Here is a 20,778-nt window from a genome sequence, read left to right as displayed (position 1 = left end):
ATCTGTTATTTATCATTGGAACTATTCATTAAAATAAAAAATATATATACAGTATGGGCATCTGTTACTAGATTTTTAGTTGACTGACAGATTTTAATCCATTTAGCCAATGTTAAGTGGAATTTGCTGGAATATAATGCTTTTCAAGCCCTTTCTCATGATCTTTGGAAATTTATTTGTTTTTTTAAAGATTGACTCCTGGAGTCAGGTGAGTACATGAAAATTGCAGCATCTATTAAAAAACAAAGGGTTTTATTATACAGAAAAAAGCTGAAAATTAGACTCTTTTAGGGTTCAGAAGGAGTGTAAGCAAAATACAAGCAAATCTTTCTTTTTAATAAAGGCATATTTTTAAGCTATTCCCAAGGTTTTAGGAGGTCAGGCCAAGAAGTTTTCACTATTTGGACTTTGTAAAAATTTTAATAATATACTATTTTTAAAATCTGCAGTACTATTGAAATCTGACTGTCCAATGCTGTAGGATTTCATACTGGGAGTTTCTTACCATAGGGGCTACCACACTTCAGCATGTTTGCCACACTGTTGTTGTAAGCATAAAGCATTCACCCTTGGCAAGGAAGGTCAATGTGCATAAGCTGCCTGTGTGATCTCATTTGTCTTTTACCTCCACATCTTAAACCCCTATATTAATATTTTGTCTCAGTTCTCCACTGCTACTGTCTCAAACAAATAGCCAACCTCTCAGCAGTGGAGCACCACTTCCATGGCAGCCAAACCCAGCTGAAAATGGACAAAGTATTACAGAACATTTTTATACCCTGAAATTACTTGTATTGATAATTTTAAGGTTTCCACTCCAAATTTGTCCTTTTAGCTTTTTAAAAGACTGTTTTGAAAAGTGCTCTGATGCTGATATTCACTGGTGTGGATTTCTACACAGACTGGGAGAGAAATTTTTCCCTCAGTCTCTCTCCTGTTCGTGGATAGGAGTTTGATCACTTTCTGTTGTCAGCATTTGTTTTCTTTTCTACTTGATGCACATCTTCTGTGTAATAAATAACATAATTGCAGCTCTTATGGCTTCAGATGGCACAGTGCCCTCTGCTCGAACTCTTTGGAGAGGGAAATACTCCAGCTTACCGTCAGAGTTTCATTTGCAAGCTTTACTTTACCTTAGCCTTATTTTAAAAATTTCAAAGCTTTGCCTCCACAAATCAGGTTAAACTGTACATTACAAGGGAACTGCTTGACCTTGAAGCAATCCGTTTTGAGGCAGAGGTGACGAAGGGGTTGGCAGGCAGGATTTATTGTGCTCTGAGGAATGCAGAGGGAGCACATGAACATAAATATCCAGAGAAACAGGAGCGGGAATCACAGATGGATCTGGCAGATAAGACTTGGGCCTGTATCTGTAAGTAGGTCGAAAGTGTGATGGTATCATCTCCAATGGAAATACAATTCAAAATCTTGTTTGGATGGTATATGATGCCAGACAAGCTTCATTGGACAGATAAAACATTATCACCATTATTCTGGTAAGACTGCAGAGTAAGTAGGATACTCAACATATATTACATGCTCAAGAGGTTTGGGGCAAAATGTGTAAAGTAACTGAAAATATTGCACAGAAAACATTGAACAGTGCCAGAGCTGGAGGGGGCTGTGGGATAAAGGACTTGAAAGGCTGCTCACTGAGGCCTATGCCAGCAAAATAAGGCTGGTGTCAGGGTTAGGTGCCCACTTAAGAACTTCTGGATGTGACACATCTGGGCTGATGATCCTGGTTCTTATTCCTCAAAGCAAGAGGAAGAAAGGGTTGAATGTTTTTAGCTGGTAGTTTAACCCTAAGGAAACAAAGCAGAGGTCACAGTGCCCTGTGTCTGTTAAAAAAAAAAGGGAGATCCTCCTCATTAAAACTGAGTGGGAGATGAGCTTGTATGCCCATATGCCCATTTAGGAAAATAATTTTTGTTTGCTGGATGATTTTCCAGTGCGTTCCCTCCTGGACTGATAAGCTGGCATTATTGTGATCAACTTTTTCAATGCTCTAGTACTTTCTTGCTGGGATGAATGCAGTGGAAGTCAGAATGCCTTTTTTTTTTTTTTTTTTTTTTTTTTTTTTTTTTTTTTTTTTTTTTTTTTTTCCTTCCAGTAAGATCTTGCTTTTTGGTAAGTTCTTGCCTGCTAGAAACCCCAGACAACCTTCCCCACTTCCATCCTTGTTGTACCCCCATGTGCTGGCAGCCTACCTCTGCTTTCTGCAGCTCTGATCCCTCTTTGGTCCACAGCTCTCTGTCATATTTCTTTCAAGGTCTTCGGGGCTTCAGCTGCCCCAGCAAGTGGAACAAAAAAGCATGCTGAAAGCATTGAAAGAGAGGTCTGCAGGAGAGAAATGAAAGGAGATGAGTAGGCGTGGGAAAAAGAGACAGAACAAGCACAGCTGTAGAGTCAGAATAGACTACATATTTATTTTCTTTAAAAAGGTAAGTGGTTATGTTTTGAAAAGCTCCTGCTGTTGTTCTTTCCAGAAGTAAAGCCCTTTATTTGAGTTTTTTTCATTCTCCTAACTCTATTTTCCTTTCTTTCACTCTTGTATTAAGGTTTGAGATGTGACATTTAGGAACATGATTGTTGGATTTTGGGGCCCTTGGATGATAGGGGCTTATTATGTACATATTTACATAATGAGTTAATTAGGTATAGTATGTGGTTAAAATTAACTACACTGCACTCTTTTTACAGAAAGTCAGCACAGATTTCTACAAAGTGTCTCCTTAGACACTCTCTTGGGGGCCTGTTAGGATTCCCTGCCCACTTTCACATGTCACTAACTTCTGGTGATTAATTTGTGAACTCTGACACTTCATCTATGCAGATTATACATATAAACCCCCCATACTCTGGAATTTAAGGGTTATGTAACAATCTAGTTTTATATTTATTAAAAAAGAGGGAAAGAAATGCAAGCCCAGGTGATTATAACGAAGGATTTGATAATGCCATAAAAACCCATCTGAAATGTACAGAAATAATAAAAATAATAAAAAAAAAAAAAAGGAAGGGAAATCCACCTTTGTTGTTTCTTATGTTTTATGCATAACTTCCGTGACAGTCATGTTTCCTGTCCTTCCCATTTGGAGATGCAATGTTACTGTGAGTGATAGTTAAACTCATGATGCTGTTTCATACTTTTATGTCCAATCTGTGTTGTCTATCACTGTAGACCTGTGGGCCTCAAGGTGTTCCACATTGACCCTCTTAGCTCTCCTCAAGCATGGTAAGGTCGATTTCTGGTGCCATGTTCACTGTATGAGACAGGATACAAGAGACTGCCTAATTTTTAATGTTACCTCTATCATTTGAAATTGGCCCTACTTTGATCAGAAAACAACTACAGGCCTCTGGGGGGCCCTTCACACCTCAATTATTCTATAAATCTCTAGTTACTCGCACTGTGCAAAGTGTGATGAGTATTGATGCTGTAGCCATGGCTATCACCCTTCACTGGATGACAGAAAGTAGGCTGCAGACCTGGATTCTCTGAAAGAGAGTCAAAGCTCCTAATATCACTATTCCTTGGTTCTTTTAGGCCTGGTGAAGGACAACCTAGAACAGCAGATTTTTCTGCCTTTTCAAATGTGCAGGCTTACTCCATGATCCTAAAACTATTATGCAGACATATCCCAACATCTCCCTCATGGCATTGCATTTCCAGTGATCTGTGTGTCGTGGGTCTACACTACATACACCTGCTATTAGACTGTTTGCTCCAGCTGCAAGCAGGAGGAAATAACTTTAGCTGTGTGTCTTTCCTCTCACTGCTCATACACCTTGCTATTTTCCTACCACCTCTTTCTCTTTCAGGTACATAAAGCTCCTCTGGGAAAGCACTGGTCACTGCCCAAGACAGTATGCTGGAGTAGATGGAGTGACAGCCTAATGCATTTAAACAACATCTAGGCAAGAACTGAATCCAAAGTAGAATTTAGAAAGCAGCCCTAAAGGCACACTCACCATGTTTTTCTCTATTAAAATCCAGAAAAGGAAAACCTGCTTTTAGTTAATTCTCAGTGTTCAGTGCTTTTCACTGCAGGAGAAATAAATGGCTGGTAACCAAAGCTGGTATATGCCACTAGGGAGGGACACAAACACAATTCTATATGTTTATTTATACAGCAGCTGCTTTCCATGGGCCACTCTCTGGCCTCAGAAACAAAGGTGGATGAATCATATTGTTTCAACACAGTGAAATAATTGAAGAAATGTAAATTGAATTGCAGTTTTTCTTCAGTTTATCCCTATAGCCTCAAAAAAAAAGAAAAAAAAAAAAAAAAGCAAAAAAAAAAGCGCTTTTATTAGCCTCAAATCTGGAACGTGTATGTCTCCTGAACAAGAGACAAACTGCATAGACAAAACCACTGGCCACTGAACAATAATCTGTAGTTGCATAAAAATGAAGTATTTTACCTTCACTTTTGTGTGAGCTGCATTATGCTAACTTTGTGTCACAGCGCCTTTAAACAGGGATTAAAAGGTATAGTCATTGAGCTGTACAGTTAGTTTTTTAGGCACCATAGAAAAATTTCATGAGTGGGACAGGAAGAGAGAAAATCATTCTGCAAAGGCTCTAAGTAAAATGGATGTTTTTTATATGTTTGCTGCAGTGTTTGCCAGGGTGTTTTTGCTCAGATTCTGACTGGTGGGTTTGGGGATTAGGAGGTTCTTCCCAAGGAATGGCATGGCTGCTGGGTAAAGCAAAGACTTTCTACTTTCTTGTATAAGAAAATCTCCAAAGATGAAAGCGAGACGTAACGGTTTATAAATTGGGTAATTCCAGAAGAGTACATTAGTGAAGAACATGCCATTGAGTTTCCATGGATAGAAAATCCACTGTTGGCAGAATCAGCAAACAGCTGGAGATTTCAGAAAAAAAGGTTTTCATTAAAAAGTATAGATTGATTGAGATGGACATCTTTTGCAGAATTGTACTACTTCTGAAAAAACTTCCACTACATAACATTTTCAGTGACAGAGTGGATTTCTTTGTCTCTTTTTCACAGTGAAGTGACAGAAATTATTTCTTCTGCCACCCTTAGCACGCGGGCTCTTGGGGCTCTTGGGGCTCTCATCTGGTACAGGTTCTTCCTCTGCCTAATTCCCATCTCAGCTGTGAACTTTGGACACTAGTTTCATATGGGATTAAAAGCAGGTCTTGTGCCAGGGCGTTTTCATGTTCCACTTCAAATAGGGGGAAAGAAAGAAGGAGTACAGATCAGTGCTTATGCTGTTAGTAAGGAATTTGAGCCCTTATTCTGCTGTTTCCTAGCTACAACTATTATTATAGAAACCAAGAAGATTTCTGATTTATCTCAGATATTTTCACTGGGCAGGGAAAAGATTTTTTTTGTCCATTAACACTTTAGGAAGTTCCAAAGATGTGCTGATTGAACAGGATGTCTCAGAGTCCTTTCCTTAGCTGTCTGTATAAAAGCATGATTTTATAACTCAAGAAAGCCTCTCTGTCCTCTAGATAAAAAAAAAAAGGAAAGAGAATAATAAGATAAAGTGGATTTGGATCCACAAATATCCTGTTATAGTTATTTGAAACTCTTCAGAGGATTCTGTGCTTGAGAGAGATGGAGGTATAGTGTAGTCAACCATATCACAGGGAGACAACCCAAAAGAGACATTTATGAAGGAAAAAGCTGTAAGTAAGAAAAACAGGTTTTCAGAAATCAACATGAAAACAGAATCTGCTATAATCATCCTGAAAGAGACAGATGTTGGCTTTCCACCCTCAGCTTGTCTGGCCTATTCTGTCTCTGAATGCTGAAGCTCACAATGCTTTTTTTCCCTCCAATTTCAGAAGTGTCAGACAGGAGACACGGTGCTGGTGAAAAAACTTATACCGATCTCTTGTTAGCTAACTGCGGTGTTTTGTTTCGCGGTTACATGTCTGCACAAGCCGTCATTGTGTCAGTCATAATTACCATCTATTCAGTGGCTCCCTTCAGGTTTCATCACCTTTGCAGTATTAAGCAGCCAGCTGCAGGAAGCACTCAGCTGCCCTGGAGCAGCAACCGTCAGCCTCTGGATTTCAGGGGATAATTGCTGCCTGCAAACAACTCCCTCCTTCCTGCATAAAACACCCAATCCACTCCTTTTTTTTTTTTTTTTAATATTTGGCAGAGATCAAATGCACTTTTTGCTGAGCATAGGAAGATAGACCCTCTCTTTTGCAGGCACAACACAGCATGGACAGGATGGGGGACTGTGCAGCTACTTGTCTGCACCACGATGTGCCACACATGAAAATGTGGCCCAGCACTCCTAACTGGAAAGAGATTTCAGCTTGCCAGTGAACTCCTTTTTCTCTCTAATGCGAAACAATTGAGCGTACCTCTAGCACCGAAGTCTAACTGCAACATCATTGATGACCCTCAGATGTGGGAGATTACTCTCTGGAGTGAAACTTTGGAGTACCCGTGTCTAAACTTACTTTCAAGAGATATGCTCTTGTGGAAGGACAGGTAGATGAATCCTCATCTGGGCCAGACAGGCAGAAAGAAATGGTAATAGGAAACCCTGGAAACTTGGAGGCAGTTTCAGAGCATTCCTGTCAGGCTGCTGCATGGTTTCACATGCCAACTGCCTTTCCTGTCTTGCCATCCTGTTTACCGTGTTTTATAAATTCAGCTTTGGCTGCATGACCCAGACCAGCAGGCCTGCCAACAATCATGTTCCATTTTGTTAACTGCTTATGACTTCTGGACAGTGTGCTGCTGTGATTGTCACACTCTTTCACTTAAACATATGGCACATAGAGACACAAACTACTCCAGCATGCAGCTTTCCATGAGAGATTTTTTTTACATACCAATTGCAGATCCTTTGTGACTGCTGAGATTGGTGTGGTCTAATCCTGGAAGCAGAGAAAATCCTCTGCTCTGAGGAGTACCTGGCATGCTGTGTTTCTTTAGCTCAATTAGGAAAGCCAAAGATGCTGTCAGACTTTTCTCAATCCAACAGAAATGCTACCAAGCTGGGCTAAGTATGTGTATCATGTTGGAGAGAGAAGAATGACAATAAAAGCTTGGTGGGACTAAGAAGTGTTGAGAGGCTAACTGAGGAGAAGAGCTATTTCGTTTGTATCAAAAACAAGCACAAATTTAGAAATGCAAAAGTTCTGCCTGATTAAGGTCCCCACATAATGAAGTTTATAGCATATTTGTCAGTACAACATATACAAGTGGGAAATTTTCTGAGGTGTTTCCTGTGTATGAGACTTTCTGACATAACTTTGAGACCAAGTCACCATAAGAAAATGTAAAGCTGTCCAATATTAAAGCTAATATTCAAATAAGCAAACAGAAAGCATCAACCCCTCCAAATACCTGCAAAAATTCCTCCAAAGTTGCAAAACCCATCTATGTGCTGCAGGAGATCTCTTAATTTCCTCTCTTCATATAAGTTGATTCTTCTTTAGTTTTGAGTCTGAATCAGAGAAAAAGATTCCAAGGGATTTTACATGAGTTGCTTGCCACAAAACTCTAAATTGACAATCAAACTTTCAACTGAAAATAGATATGGCCTGACAAAAAGGAACTGGATAATGATCACTGTCCCCTTTTATCTGATGAGGCAAAAATGGGACAAATTTGAGGGAGGGAGAAACTGGACAAGAAATGGATTCTAATTTCATAGAGACATATTGCACTCTTCAAATTCATGTATTTCCCACCAGACTTGCTGGATTTAAAAAGATGCGAGAGATACAGCAATAGAACTATCCAACTTCACCAATCTCTTTAGTGTAGAAGGGTTAATCATGAGTCTTCAAGCAGAATATCTAAGCAGCTGTTACACTTCACCAACTGCTGCTTTCACTTGTAATAATGTTTCATACTGCCAAACCGCATTGTGATGTGTTGGCCTGAGGAACATTAGTTTCAGATCCACTGTAAGCTAGGTCATGGGAAATATCTAAAAATTTTTAGCCTTTCAAGCTTTTGAAATGCTGTGGTCCACCAGAGTGTGTTGTCATAAAAAAAATTATATATGTAAGTGGCCACTACTGACACCACTTCATTTTCCTTGGCCTGTTGACCCACATTAAGTCCTGAAACACTCTTGTCCTCATATTCCTTGCTTACTAGTGTATGTTTCTCTTGATTTCTTTTAAAAATTAAAGAAACTACAATAACATTTGGAAATTAAAACAAATGTATTTTAATTTCTGAATATTATTGTAGAGAACTGTGCTTGTCTAAATTTACCTCTTCACAGTCAACTTCTCTTCTGCCATCCATTCCATGCAAGTGCAGTGTTATGCTATTGTCCCACTTTGCTCCCAATTTGGAACAAGCTATGAGCTTGTTCGTGAGTGTTATTTCTCTTGTGAAGTTAGTGGACTGGAGTGGAAATTGACTCAGTACACTGATAGAAGTGGAATGGACTGGAAAAGAAGAAATTAGTGAATAACAATTGCTGAGGTGCCAAACTGATCCAAGTACATTTCATAGTTGAAGAGCCTTGAGCTAAGTGTGGACCAGAATCCCAATTGTGAATAAACTGGAATTGCAGGAAAGCTCAAATCAAGACTTTGCTATCTAGTCTTTTCTAGAAATACACCAAATCCATTCAATAAAACAACAAATGTACATTAACCATCTGTAGCTTCTGTCATGGGACAACCGGAAACTGTAACGGAAGGGTTCTAAGGATCCTCTTATCTGGTGGTTAATCGGGAGTACATGAGACATGCACAAAACATTTCATTACTCTTTTTTTAATTGCTTTTACCAAGAGCACTTTTATGAAGTCCAGTCTGTTTGGATGAAGAGAAACTGTTTGGAAACAGCTGGTTGTTAGTGAGCCAAACCAAACCTGGACACGGTGTGATGTGACTGTATTTTTGCTGAAAGCTCACCAGGATGCTATGTCAGACAAATGCTCTCCTACAGTACAGGTGGCAGGAAAGGCTTGGCCATATGGAGAAGCATTGCTGTTGCTGTCACTGCCAAAAGCTGTGCTAGATGCCCCACAAAACAGAAAGAGGATTTACTGCAGTCGAAGGTGCTTGTTAACTCTGTTGGTCATAAGATAATGAAAGCAAAAATGTTTTCCTTCCTTAGACAAAGCAGAAAGAGTGATGTTAGCTAAACAGTGGTCAGTATTAAGTGAACGATGCAGTCATGTAGAAAAGGAGCTATAGGAATACTTATCAGTATTGCAGGCAAGATAAAACATTTGCCACTCTGTCCCCTCTATCTTCTCAGAGCATATCAGCAGTGAGATCGTGCCTATTGTCACTCTTACCATGAGTTATGTGATTCTTTCACTTTTGAACTGGGCTCTGGCTTGTGATGCCCTGTGTCACTCACAGTTACGCAGTAACTGAGTGAATTTGTATCTGCAGACACAGCAATGAAGACAGTGACCTGCCAGCTTTTCAATTCTACCCCCAATCAAAGAGGGATTTATTTCCTGATAGGAGTGTAAAATTTAGAGAAAATGCAGTTTAAGGCTTTAGATAGTTGCTGGGCATCATCCTGTCTAACCTTAACCACACTCCAAAGACAGCCCAGATAGGCAGAGACGCCTCAGACATCCCTCACACGATACCACTGCACAGCAGTTAACTTTCATCAGAGGGAGAAAGAGCATTTTTAAGCCTTTCAGAACATGTGGAGGAACTTTTCTGCTCAGACAAAGCTGTCCAGGGAGCTGAAACGGAGTTGGGATAATTCTCCTCAGAGCCCTTGACTCTGCCATTTTCTCATGCCCACACTGGTGCCCTGAGGGGAAGTGGTTTGCCAGGAGCAGACAATGCCTCACAGACTCTCCATGTGCCTGTGAGTTTTCCTTCTGACAGACTCTCTATGTGCCTGTGAGGAGTTTCCTTCCTGAGAGATGTAACCAGCTTATTGCTTAGGTCCTGGCTGAATGTGTTGGCTTAGCCTAAGTCAGCTGCAGTTCTTCCACAGAAATGTGTTTGCCAGTGACTTACTTGCTGTGGCATCTCAAGAGGTCATCTAGGCTGAACCCACTACACCTAAACTACCCTTGAAAGGCATTTGTGCAGCCTGTTCTTAAGAGCCACAAAGAGTAAAGATTTCACATCCCCTTCAGCAATTGATTTCTCTGCTAACCTCTCTCCACAGTTTCCCTAAGGTCTTTTAAAGTGCTTAATCTAAATCCATAAGCCAATGATAGCCACATGGACAGGATCCAAAAATAGCACTGACAATGGATGTTAACACCAGTTCAGTAACCTTAAGCTCCAGATTGTTTGCATACAACTGTTTGATGGTCATACTAGCCTGGGCTGGCACCAAGCAGCAACCTGTAGCCAAAGTTATACCGTGGTTTTCCAGAGCAAGCACAGCTTCCCATCACTCCTATGTCTGCCAAGAAGTTTGTTGGGTAAGAGCATGGACAGAAAAACTTAATTCTCTACAGCAATCCACCCAGCAAGTTCAGGATTGTGTTGCGGCGTGAGGCAATGATAAAGGGATGTCTTGGGCATGCTCTGAGCCCGCACCAAACAGCAGAAGGAAAAGACCTTTTTGCCAGGAAGGCTGGCTGCTCTGAGGAGAATAGCTCCAAGGTGGGGATGTTGCTTCTGGTGATTGAATTAATTCCTCTAGAGCCCATTAGGATGTCTCGACAAGGCATTGTATATGGCCATATGGATGGAGGTTTAGCCATGTCAGTATTTTCTGAATCACCAACCAGCCCAGTGGTTTAATGTAAGGAAGCTAATTTCCTTGCTAGACATAAACACAGTCCAAACCTGGTTAGAATTAACTAGGTGAAGTCTGAGCTCTTTTCTTCACCTCCATGGCATTTCTTCTGCATTTCCCATAGAATGGCTCAAGTGCCATTCCTCTCCTAAGCATTTCTGGGCTGGCAGTCATGCAAGAGACTTTCCAGTGCTTTCCAAAGCTTCCCTCTTGCTTCTTTTTGGGAATGTAAGGGAACAGACTGCCTCAAAATAAACTTCTTTCCACCCTGACCAAAAACACTACCTGTTGGGAAGATTGCATTTCCCCCGCCCAGCCTAAGAATGGCTTTCTGAGAACTCTGCTTTTTCGGTGATTTGGATTCAGCTTGGCTGAAGCACAGCACAGGGACAATATTTAATTCTTCCTTGCTATTTTCTCTAGCTTTGATTCACTGCAATGTAATTTTGGAAGCTTAATCTAGTTTCATCAGCCATGACTGGAGCTAGAAAACAGGGCAAGTTATCAGAAGATACAGCAGGGAGATAACTAAAGGAAATTTCATTTGGCACAAATTATCAGGAAATCCTCCCAAAATCAAGCCGTCAAGGAAGTGATGGAAGTACATGATTTCCCTAAAAATGAACCCACACATATACCACAACATACACAAACATAAATACACGGCCTCTTTCCATCCTCTAGAAGTCAGTTTGCCTTTTTCTGGGGCTACTACAAATATTTTAATATATCCTGGCTCCAGTCCAATCCTCTGCAATTGCTGGCAGCCATTTTATATGATCCCTGTCATAAGTTTCACAGTCACAGCAGTTTGTGCTTTGATTTTTACTATGCCCAGAACCAAACTCAGCTGTCTGGGGTAGTTCAGGTTCTGCACCCAGGTCTAGGGGCAGCAGCTGGAACTCTGCCCCAAACAGGTCTTCATCATTTACTGCCTGTGCCATGGGAGTCCCTGGCAGCTGCCTCTGGAGGAGGGCTGTGCTCCCCAGGAGCAGTCTGTGCTGCCAGCAACTTCTGCAGCTGAAGCAGAGGCAGCTCACGCCTGGGGACCAAAAGCAGCGTCCCTCGGGGAAGTTGGGGAGTAAGGTGGCAATTACCAGGAATAAGTCTGCAACAGGATTGCCTGTGGGCATTGAAGCTGCCTACTGTTTTTCCAGCCCTCAGAGAGCTGAGTGCCCCCAGCCCTCCCCACAGAAGCCAAGATCACCTTGTAGGTGTTTTGGGGGATCAGGCCCCACAGGCTCTGACTCCATCTCCAGTTTGTCTGGAGGTGTATAACTTCTGGCACACCTCAGTGCACCTAATTGTTGTCACTATTAGAGCACAAGGACAAATTGCTGACAAAGAGGGCTGCAAAAAAATGCACTTGGGTGCAATAGCTGTGGAAGTATTTCAAACAGCTTCCTATTGTACGTCTCCAAGAGAGAGGCAAGCACGTGTGCTTTATAATTGTGCAACCATATCGCTGAATATGGATAGCACTTACAAGAGCTGTGTAACGTGTTGACAACTCTGCACACATAAATATGTATTGTTTTTCAGGCACAACCCAGGCAAAGGGAAAAAACTGAGTTTTTATTTTAATTTCCTCTGCAGTGTCTGAGCTAACTGCTACAAGTTTCTTTTATAAAGGAAAGTGGGAGTCCTAAGGACTTAACAAGCAATTAAAGACAAAGCACCTCAGATCTCTAAGTTCAGCTCCCTAAAATATTTCTATCTACAGCTCAGATCCTATCAATTATTCTTTTTTATTATCATTATCATTATTATTATTATTTTTAATTTTTTTGTACAGCTATTAGCTCTTGAACATCCTAGTTTGTTCTCTACCTCTTTTGGATGACTTTTCAACATTCAGATCATTCCGCAGCAAAAGCTTTAACCGTCCTTTATATCAAGATTCCTCTTTCTTTTTGACATCAAGACTTTTGTCTTTGATAACTTCAAATGTTTCTCCTCTCTGCAGTGAGTACTTAATTCTCACCAATGGTTTTGCTTTTCTATCAAACATAGCAGTAACACCCTGAATGTTTTTAATCTGCTTTGGCCATTGAGTGCTTTTTTATTTTTTATTTTTTAAACTTTCTACTGTATTTATGTAAAAACCACCACTATTTGTTCAATGTGGTTGTGGGGTTTTTTGTTTTTCCTAATTATGTAAAAATACTCTTGCATTTTAAACTCAATTAGAGCTTCCTTTATGTGTTAGCAGAGCTGCACAACAGAGGTTTTCATCCTGTGCACTGCTTTCGCTGACTGTGAAACAAATAAAAGCCAAGCTTTTGCATTTCATAACCTTGAAGTTCTCTGAGTAGTTTCACCTCCAGGGCTGGGTAACTGAATGTTTTCAAGCAGCTTAGAGAGAAAAATGGGGGGTGGGGGGAGGGAGGAGAAGGCAGCAGTAAACAAGAATATGATTTCAGATTTTCATGATTTAGACTAAACTGAATAGCAGCAGCAGCAGAAGTAGAGAGAAAGAGAGACTGTATATACATGATGGAATGGTTTTATAATTTAAAATACATACTGTATTAGACTTTCAGCATAAAAGGGCTAATGTGTTTCTCATAACATCCCACACTTTGTTATTACTTTTTACCCCATACCAGCACAAATGGTATTTGAGTGCTGACAGGCTGGAGGGAACATGCAGAGACCATGTTATCTGGTGCTGGGGCATAGCAGATGTGGTGTGTGGAAACCGTGCTCGTAGTTCTCTGCATTGCTACACAGCAGTTTCAGGACAGACCTGGGGGCTTTACTGGAAAAGCAAATGCACTCGAATGGAGGTAGTGACTCATGAGTGGTTATGAGCTGTGCAGCACTGCTAGGATCACGGGGCAGGAAGAATGTAATTGCTCACACTAAATCATCACTGCCCCCTTTATACACCCAGGGCATTTTTCTTGCCACAAGTGATCAAACCTCCCTTGTTTTCCAAATATTCTGAGTCCTCTTAGTTCATTGGCTTTTCCCACTGCCCTGATTCACTTGCTCTATCAGTGCCATGTCAACAAAGGTCTATCCCATCTAGAATTACCAGTACTGCTTTCTCTACTGGACAAGTTTACCTTAAAGGCTGTTCCTTCAACAGTTGACCTTGTCTGACCTTGGCTAGCTTGTGCTGGGATAGAATTGCAGAAAAGTGCACAGTGAAGTCAATAAGAGACAGCTTTTCAGAAAAAAAATTGGGAGCTATTTACACCCACTATACAAAAACTCTAGCCCAGACACACAGAAAAACCTTGATTTGATATGAGACACATTTCTGCATTTATAGAACAAGGGCTGGGGATTAAAAAAAAATAAATCAGACTTTATTATATAATGAAGCCAGGATGTTCTTTAAGTATGCCATGTGTTAGGTGTTTCATGGAATGTAGGTATTCCTGGTGGGACAACTGCTGTGAGATACTGCTTCCAAGGCTTGAATAAACACATAATGCCTGGGGCGTTTATTGTCTGTGTTAAACAAAACTTCTTGATGCTCATAATTTGAAATAATTCCTTTAGATTGCAAATAATTTTGTTAATGGATGTCTCCATATATTGAGGTTGGTTGAGTGGGGGGTGCATACTATTAATCTTGAGTCTACAAAAAGCACGTTTTCCCCCTCTCATATTATGTTCCTACAGCATACTGCAGTTACATGTATGTAATCTGAGAAATATCCACTTGCAAGCAGAAACTTGAAGCTGCACAAGGGCATGGACCTCCATCTATGATTTTATAAAAAATCTTAGTCTTCAAAAAGCTTGAGAAGAAAGTGTGGACACTAGTGGGACAAACAATTCCTTATCCACTGCAATTTCAGATACACACTCTGGAATCCACTGGCCAGTGATAAATAGTCCAGAGTGCTTTCTTTATTTTTCTCTAGCACATTTATGCACATGAACAAGCATGATTATATTCATTTACAGCTCTGGAACAAGAAGGTATTCTGAGGTTTACAAGACTTCCCTGGTGTGCTGTGGCCACAACCTCTTTTCTTCATGGGTTCAACACACCAAGACACTGAGAGACACAAGGAATAGATTTCATAGTTGGAACTTATCTGTGAAAATGTGGCTTCTCATTTAAATGACCTAGAAGATATCTGCTCACAGGTAGGATGGCCAATCCCTCTCACCAAAGACATCATAATTGTCTTTAAGTGCCGTAGACCATGACTTTTGACAGGAAGAAGAATGAGATTTGGGGACCAGTCTTATTTTCACTAATGACCTTGAGACAAAAAGTTAAGGTGTGCTAATGTATTCTGTTGCTTGTATGAGGCTGAGGGGCATTGTGAAAACATATAAGGTTAGAAGACAACATAGAAGAAGCTGAAGACTTTGGTGGTCTGGCAGAAGGAAACAGGGTGCCTTTAGAGTGCAAAAAGTAACAGAAAATTATTACATGGGAGTTTTTTGGTTACAAATGACATGGGAAGAAAAAGATCTGTGCACTAGAGGTTAACTGTGCACAGTTACTATGAGTATTGATGTGATTTCTGATAAGGAACTGAAAGGTATAAAACATATTGCATCTGCTTTGCATGAATAAGGATCTAAGCTAGAGTTAAATCATATATTTTTTAGTATGATGGGACTTGTAAAGACCAGTTTGTGGGAAGAACCAAGCTGCTATGTTCTGGATCAATTTGTGAAGTGCTTTACACAATGCCCCCATCCATTACTTCAAAAAATGGGCTCATTGAGGAAAAATACCCTTTCCATACCTTTTTTCTTCAGTGGTACTGCCTTCATCTTTGATCAGAGTTCTTGGCTATGTTCCTAATTTGTTGATTAGCTGGGATGACCTTTTGAAAAAACGAATAGAATTTGACTATACCAGCTGTGGCAAAACTATTATTTCTGCAGAAGTAGCTGCACACTTTCCACAACTGTGATGGACTGTGTAATTATGGGCACAGGGTCTAATTGGAGACCTGTCATTAGAGGTGTTCCCCAAGGTTCAACACTGGGCACAATATTTAAGTTACTCATCAATGACTTGTAAGAAGCCACGGAGTGCCTGCTCAGCAAGTTTTCTGATGACACAAAGCTGGGAGGAGTGGCTGATAGCCCAGAGGTCTGTGCAGCCCTTCAGAAGGGCCTTGGCAGGCTGGAAAGAGGGGCAGAGAATAGTCTGAAGTTCAGCAGAGGCAAATGCAGGGTCCTGCCCCAGAGGAAGAACAACCCCAGGCACCAGGACAGGCTGGAGGCTGACCTGATGTGAAACAGCTCTGGAGAGAAGAACCTGGGGGTCCTGGTGGACAACAAGCTGTCCATGAGCCAGCAGTGTGGCCAAGAAGGCCAAAGGTGTCCTGGGCTGCATTAGGAAGAGCATTGCCAGCAGGCTGAGGGAGGTGATCCTGTTCCTCTGCTCAGCCCTGGTGAGGCCTCATCTGGAGACCTGTGTCCAGTTCTGGGATCCTTAGGACATGGACCTCCTTGAGTGGGTCCAGAGGAGGGTAATGAAGATGATGAAGGAACTAGAGCACCTCTCTGACAAGGAAAGGCTGAAGGAACTCAGCCTATCCAGGCTTGAGAAAAGACACCTGAGAGGGGACCTCATCAATGTCTATGAGTATCTGGAGGGAAGGTGCCAAGAGGATGTTTCCAGGCTCTTCTTGGCAGTGCCAAGCAAAAGGACAAGAGGCAGCAGGCAGCAAATAATGTAAAGGAAGTTCCACTTGAATGTGAAGAAGAACTTCTACTGCGTGGGTGACTGAGCAGTCTGTCCAGAGAGTTTGTGGAGTGTTCCCCTCTGGGAGTACTCAAGAACCATCTGGACACAATCCTGTGCCATGTGCTTTAGAATGGCCCTGCTTAAGCAGGAAGGCTGGTCCAGATGACCCACTGTGGTCCCTTCCAACCCAACCCATTATGCAATTCTTTGACTCAGTGATTCTGTGACGTGGCAGTCTGCTGCCCTGTGTCCAGACCACCCCCTCCCACAGGCTGCTCTGGCTGGCCCCTGCTCCTTGCAGTGCAGTGGGGCTCTCTCCACTGCCCTGTCCCCCAGCCAAGCATTGCCCAGCAGGACGGCTCTTGGCTATGAGAAACTTAGGTTGCTTTGTCCCAACCCTTCATCTCCAGGACTGATTTTCTAACATAACTGGGCTGAGAGCAAGCCTCAGAAGCAAATGGCAAATATAGTGCTAAATATTCTTCCTATACTAAACCCAGAGAGTCTGCCCTAAAACAAATGTCCAGTACCTATATACTGAAGCAAAAAGAAGAAAAAGGAAGGCCCAATCACTAAGCCATACTTCTATAAAATGGTGTGATACAGCAGCAATAACCTAAGAATTAAGACTAAATAAATAGCTGTCCTTGTATAGTAGGCATTTAACATGCCTGACATGTTAAATGCAGAGCACAGTGGCACCCCTGCAAAGGTAAGAGTAGGAAGGATGATCATTATCTTCAAACCATTTAATCCGTATTTAGTGAACGATGATTACAAAGGCTGCCCATTCAGTAATGAGATTCAGACTCCCTTAGTTAATTGATATATAGCAGATAACATTGAAAGAGATCTTCTTCAGTTCAATGCCACTTTATAGCATAGTTGTAGTAAGTTAAATAAAGTTTTTTCTGAGCATTCATATGCAGAAAATTATTAGTTTGTTTGAATTTGCTTGTAAATTTTCACTGGAGAGGAAACTGGGCTTGCAGGGTTTGTTGGAAGTGATGGAGTTTTTTAAGACACATGCCTGTAAACCTTTATATCATGACCTACCACGGTGTTGTGGTCTCAAGGTACTTCCCTGGCAGAAAAAAAACCCCAATCTTGATATACTTTGATTTTAGCAGGAAGCGCATTAAGAAGAATGAATTCTCAGACTTTCTAGGAACACAGAGCATGTAGCAGGAATAAAAAGAAAAAAAAAAAAAAGAGAAAAGAATGACACAAGAGTGTCTTATGTAATCCCTGCTTGTTTGCAGGCTGAATATTTATGCTTAGTTTTTCTCTTCCTGCACATGTGAATGATGAATTTATCATGCACAAAAGCAAAGGTGATTATGAGTACTCTATTCTAATGGCTATAACTCATGTGCAGATGATAGCTGCAAGATACAGAGGTGATATTACTATTGCCTCACTTTTCCCAACTCCAACTCCACTCACTTGCTCTCCTGTGTCTGCAATAGAGAAGCTGCAGTTTATCAAATGGTACTGGACAATCTGAAGAAAAGCTGTCAATTTGCTGGAGTATGAAGGGGTACCAGAGACATTTTCTTTTGACATATCTGTAAAACTATGGTCCAATTTAGCTAAACAGCTCTTTCTTTCAAAACTGTCTTGTTCTGCTCATCCTGTGCACTGATTGCCCAGGGATGCCACTTACCCCAAGCAGATTGTGTCCCAGGAGCAGCCTGGCCCCAGAAGCTGATGTGACCCTGGACACTACGATGGAGCACAAAGAGTGACCAGTCCCACTGCCTGTTGTTAGTGTCCTGAGAGCACACAGGATGGAAAAATAGACACTGTTTATTGGAGCTGGGTGAGACCTTCATCTGTCTGAGAAGCAGGGAAGGAGGTCCATGTATCCAAGAACAGGCTTGGGACAGACTGGAAGGGAAAAGTGCACAAGTGAGTCTGCACCCATCTGAAGCAAAGTCATGGTACTGCATTCCTGGCCTTGCTTTCTTTTTAGCAAATACCTGTGAAGCTCCCTGGCACCCCTACATGCCACTTTTCTGTCCCACACCCTCACGATGGGACAGCATCCTACTGCTCCCAGGCAATCCACCAGCTCCACGGATGGAGACTAGTGTAGGAATATTGCTTTGTTAATATGGTGCCAGAGATGGAAATTCACTTCATCTCCTCCCCTCACCGCTCCTCTCTAAAAAACTGCACACTGAAAATAAATTAAAAGGAAAATGAAGAATATGAAATGAGAATAATCAATTACTCCAGATTAGCAAATATGGTTATGAAAGTACTTAAACCTTAGATCAGCCTCTTTCAGTGGATGCTTTCCAAAGCTGTTTTCACTTATACGTCATGACAAGGAATCTAAAACTGCCACCTTAGCAGCAGAAAAGGGCTTAGTGAAGCCACAGTCATCTTTACATTCTTGCTGAGAGGGAACCATTTCATTCAGCCAGCTGAAATCCTCAAATTCTGTAAAAGCAATGTTTTTATGTTTCAGACAAGGGAAAAAAGTGTCAGGATGTTGTAATTTCAGGGACAAAATTTTAACAGGGAGAGCTGCATCAAATTTGCCTAATATCCTGCTGTTCTGGTCCTTAGTCCTTCCCAGAAACTAAACCCAAATATAACCTTTCTGCCCCTTCCCTAGGTTTAAAATTATTCTGTTAATGTTTTTAGCATGAATTTTCAATTCCTTCCTGTTTCCAGAAAAGCAGGCAGAGTTAATGAATTTCTCCATGTCCTGTGGAAAAAACTGTCAGAAATTAAGTCTTGTGTCTCGTATTGTCTGGAATTACAGGTACTCAGTAATCTTACAGCCCCATGCGCTAAGTGCTATGAAAACACAACAGAGACTGCTAAGGAGAGCTCATCTGCTCCACCTCACGAGCTGTGACTTCCTTACTCACAAGATACTATAAAAGGACTCCTAATATAAATAATGCATCATCCTAAACTGAAATATAATCAGCAGAAATTAATTTGAATATTAATGCATGAGACGTGTATGTTCATCCCTATTAGCTGTCTACAGCTGTCCCATTTTGCTGAGATCTCTGGCCTGTACATTCCCTTGCAGCACAGAATGGGAGGGCCATCAGGGGTGGTGTGTTACTGTGGTCAAACTGGTCTTAATCACAATGCACACACAATCCCTGAGGAGTTATGCTGGAGAACATTGAATCTGGATACTGTCCTGCATCCCCTCCTTCAGCACCTGTGAATTCTACACCTACACAGATTCTGTGTATGAAAAAATCCCTTCCTGGCTGGGGGGACGGATTCACCCAGCTCACCATCACCACAAAAGAAATATGGGGGTCACTTCTTGTTGGCTAAATGAATGATGGGTCCAACCACGCGTGTATGACTGTCCTTACACCAGGAAAAAAAAACCCTCCCCATTCTGCTGAAAGGCAGCTCCTCCTGGGAGCCTGACCTTCAGTTTTTAGAGGACATTATTCTAGCTGCAGCTGAATTTATATAAAAGCTACAGAGAGAATACAAGAAAAACCCTGAAAATAAAGATTTTAATATGGGTGTATGAATATCTTCTCCACAGGTTTGTACAGCAACAGCCTTGAGTGGAAAAATCACCCTGCTAGACATTTTGTGTAAACTGCCCAATCTGTTGCTCTCACATTCCTCACACAATCATAAAGCCTATTACCTCCCCAAGGCCATAACTGTGATGCGGCTGGACAGAATATCCTGAACAATGAAACAAAAACCCTACAATAAAAAACAAAGCTAGGGTTTGGGATTCTTGGCAATATATTGGGGGCAGAGTCATTCAACCTGTGGTTGTAATTATTCTCTGAAAAAGCAGCAAAAACTCAGTAATTCAGAGGGAAAATCTTACAGAGCTCTAGCATTGCTATAAAAAGACCCAAACAGTATTGCCTCTGATACACAAAAATATCTACTTGTACAAAAAAGCAGGTTACCCCATCACTGTAGATTGATTATGTAAAAACAGGTATCACCACTGCTGACTAAAAGCAGAAATAATACTCAGCTCCTGAAAGAAAAGGATTCTGTTTGTTAAGTTTAGCATGCTACTTGGAGAGATACTTTCTAATGATGCTGAATAAGTTGAGAACACAAATCTCACTTAATTTGAAGCTAGAAGTAAACCTAAGCTGAGGCTTACAGCCTGAGTCAATATTCTTCCTCTGTCTTCCCAGTCTTCCTAAATCAGCAAAGACAGACACTATCAAGAACATATGGGATGCCAACCAGGACATAATCAGCAAAACATGGGACATTCTGAGCATACAAGGCAGATGATCACTCAGAAAGATGTTGATGTCCTTATGCCTATTCATTTATCTACTTGAATCAAAGGAATGGAGGAGGAGGGGGAATGAGTATTAGTAAGCAGGGAGGGAGTCTAGGCATGATTAACAATAGGTGTGA

General features: G+C 41.2%; 1 protein-coding gene and 1 long non-coding RNA gene across 23 annotated transcripts in view; one reads left to right on the top strand and one right to left on the bottom strand.

Annotated features, from left to right (window-relative positions):
- LOC134546893 (uncharacterized) overlaps positions 1–20,778 on the top strand; it is a 249,245-nt gene that overhangs the window by 211,339 nt on the left and 17,128 nt on the right. The window contains exon 1 of one of the 22 annotated variants that reach the window (XR_010079299.1): positions 1,192–2,444. The exons of the other annotated variants lie outside the window; for them this stretch is intronic. The gene's annotated coding sequence lies outside the window, so the exon portion shown is untranslated. Of the gene's footprint in view, positions 1–1,191; positions 2,445–20,778 lie in introns of those variants that run through there. 22 annotated transcript variants of the gene reach the window in all.
- Positions 6,899–20,778, bottom strand: part of LOC134546895 (uncharacterized) — a 32,185-nt gene continuing 18,305 nt past the window's right edge. The window contains exon 3 of the long non-coding RNA XR_010079303.1: positions 6,899–7,455. This is a non-coding gene — a long non-coding RNA (uncharacterized LOC134546895). The remainder of the gene's footprint in view (positions 7,456–20,778) is intronic.

Source organism: Prinia subflava, chromosome 2 (genome assembly GCF_021018805.1).
Source record: "Prinia subflava isolate CZ2003 ecotype Zambia chromosome 2, Cam_Psub_1.2, whole genome shotgun sequence".
Taxonomy (NCBI): domain Eukaryota; kingdom Metazoa; phylum Chordata; class Aves; order Passeriformes; family Cisticolidae; genus Prinia; species Prinia subflava.
The sequence above is the reverse complement of the archived record's forward strand: the minus strand, read 5'-3'. Positions and strand labels throughout refer to the sequence as shown.